Raw genomic sequence first — 2,942 nt, forward strand, 5'->3', positions numbered from 1 at the left:
GGAAGGCTCAGGAGCGTCCCCGCCGCGTGCGCCTCCGGCACCCCCTCCTTGGGTTCAAAAGGCCCGCTTAGCGGATTCACTGCCGGCGTTTTTTAAAACCCGGATCCTGCGACTCCCAGTGGCTGCCTCTGGAGCAGAGCGACCGCGGGGAAGACCAATGAGAGCACAGACCGAAAGGCCGACGGCGGCGGTGATAGGAGGACGATGCGGGGCCATGGCAGATCGACGGTGAAAACCAACCAATGGACACTTGGAGAAGTAAAAAGAGGCAGGAATTTTCCCCGCCCTCTCCTTGTTTGTGGGGGAGTTCGATCGGAGCCGTGTCCTCTGGTGCCCTCTAGTGGAAGTAGAAAAGCTCGACTCTGGAGATGTAGATGTAGGTGCGTTTGTAGAATGCGTTTCTCTAGACAAATCACTTCGCTCAAAGATTTTATGTTTTGCTCTATCAACCCTGAGGTGGCTTTTAAAGAAGAGGAGATAGACCCACAGAAAATGTGATAACCCCACGTCGTGCCTGTGACCCTTCTGGGAACACCCCACGAGTATGACTCAGAAGCCGGTTTAACTTTATTTATGAATGGTACTGATTATTAGGGTCGTGGGACGGCCAGAATAGAGGCTCTGTCGATGTGGTCAGGCAGGGCAGGCCTCAGCTCTATTCTTGGGTCACATTCTCCAGCACTGCTATAGAATAGTCCCAGGGAAATGACCCCTACCCTTCCTGTTGGGCTAATCCTCATTCGGGTCAAATGTAGTTAGAACAAAGGGATTTTATTTTCTACACTTTGCTTTCTTGCATTTTCTAAGTGTTGTACAGTTAACATATACTATAATCATGAAAAATGTCGTCACAAAATTAGTGATTTCACGGAACCCTTGTTCACTGCTGGTGGGAATGTAAAAGGGTGCAACCGCAGTGGAAAACAGTATGGCGACTGGTCAGAAAATTAAACATAGAATTAGCATATGACCCAGTAATTCCACTTCTGGGTATACATTCAGAAGAATTAAAAGCAAGGACTTAAGCACATATTTGTACACTAATACTCATAGCAGTGTTATTCACAATAGCCAAAAAATGTCCAAGTGAAGGAATAGATAAACCAATTGTGGTAAATGCATATAATGAATATTATCAGCCTTAACAAGAAAGTAAGTTCTGACACGTTACAATATGGATGAACCTTAAGGCATTACGTTAAATGAAATAAACCAGGCAAAAAAGGACAAATATTATGATTCCACTTATATGAGGTGCCTAGAGCAATCAAACTCATAGAGACGGAAAGTAGGATGGTGGGTCCCAGGGGTTGAGGGGAGAGGGGATGGGGCATTAATGCATAATGGGTATGGAGTTTCAGTTTGGGACGATGAAAAAGTTCTGGAGGTGAATGGTGATGGTCGCACAACAATGTGAACATATTAATGCCACTGAATACACTTAATGATCAAAATGGTAAGTTTTATGTTGCGTATATTTTACCACAAGAAAGGAAAGGAGGGAAGAAGGGAGGAAAGAAGGAAAAGGAATATTCGACTACACTGAAGTGTAGTCAAATCACAGAAAGGTGATTGGTTTTCAGTAATCCAGGTAAACACAAAGGCAAGTCCAGCTACATCATTCCTCGACACCCATTAATCAGACAAAGCAAATCTTTACTCATTAATTCTGTGTTAGACATATAATTCCTACTTTGCTCTATTGAATTAGAAAACAAGGTAGAAAATAGAGAGGATTTTTTTTTTTAGATTCCACATAGGAGTGAGATCATACTGTATTTGTCTTTCTCTGATTTCACTTAGCATAATGGCCTTACACAATATAAGATCTTGCAGTCAGAGCTCTAAAAGGTCAGTCCTGCTTCTCGAATGGCTCTTGCATTTATTCTTGCCACTGTTTCCCTCGATCAAAGGTGGGCTTATTGGCCTTTAGTACTTCCTAATGCCAATCAAACCTAATAACTAGGTTATTTTCCCAAACAGCAATTTGGATCATGTCCCTCCCTTGCCTAAAACTCTCCAGGGCACCCTACCATCTACAGAGAGTCTAACACCTCGGCAAAGCCTAAAAGGTACAGCACTATCTGGCCTGCACCTCTCTGGCCACTTCCTATGTTGCATGCTTATTCCCAGGCTTATCAGTCTACTTACCTGCAGTTCTCGAATATATCACTTTGTGACACACACATTTCTATTTTTACAAGTTGTTTCTTCCTCCTGCTTCTTTCTCTTTCTCTCCTTCCATGCATCAAGCCTAGAAGACTTCTGTCCACCCTTCGATACTCAGCTCAAGTGGAGCTCTGAGTTTCAGGCAGTTAGCTGATCTCTCCTTTACCACATAGGCCTCTTACTGCACAGCACGCTTTCTTTCTTTCTAATTATATTTTATTAGTTTCAAGTACACAGTACATTGGTTAGACATTTATATAGTTTATAAAACAATCCCCCTAATTGCTCTTTCTCTCCTCTGGCTCTACACCTGGCCAATACATTAATGCTGACTGCATTCCCTATGCTGTGCTCCCCATCCCCGTGACCATCTCTCAACCACTAATTTGTACTTCTTTAACTCTTCACCCCATTCTCCCAGTCCCCCAACACCCCTCCCCTCTGTCACCAAATTGTCCTCTATATTTGTGAGTCTGTTTTTGATTTGGAATTCTTTATTTACACATTTGTCTTTCCTGTTTCCTTGGATGGATCCATGGTCCTTGGAGCACATCCATTCTCAGTAAATTTTGTTGAATTCTGGGTTAGAAATCCTTTATTGAATTTTTTTTTTTGATAAGAGTTTTAAATGAAGAAAGCCAATTTATAAACTTTCATGACTACATAGGGACCCCCTGCTGACCTTGTTTTTTAAAAGGATGTTGTCAACCAAAGGCCAGAGGGGCTCTAAACCAAGGCCAAGATGAAAGAATATCGATCGATGAGCAGGCCAA

Source organism: Pteropus vampyrus, unplaced genomic scaffold, assembly GCF_000151845.1.
Source record: "Pteropus vampyrus isolate Shadow unplaced genomic scaffold, Pvam_2.0 Scaffold28, whole genome shotgun sequence".
Taxonomy (NCBI): Eukaryota; Metazoa; Chordata; class Mammalia; order Chiroptera; family Pteropodidae; genus Pteropus; species Pteropus vampyrus.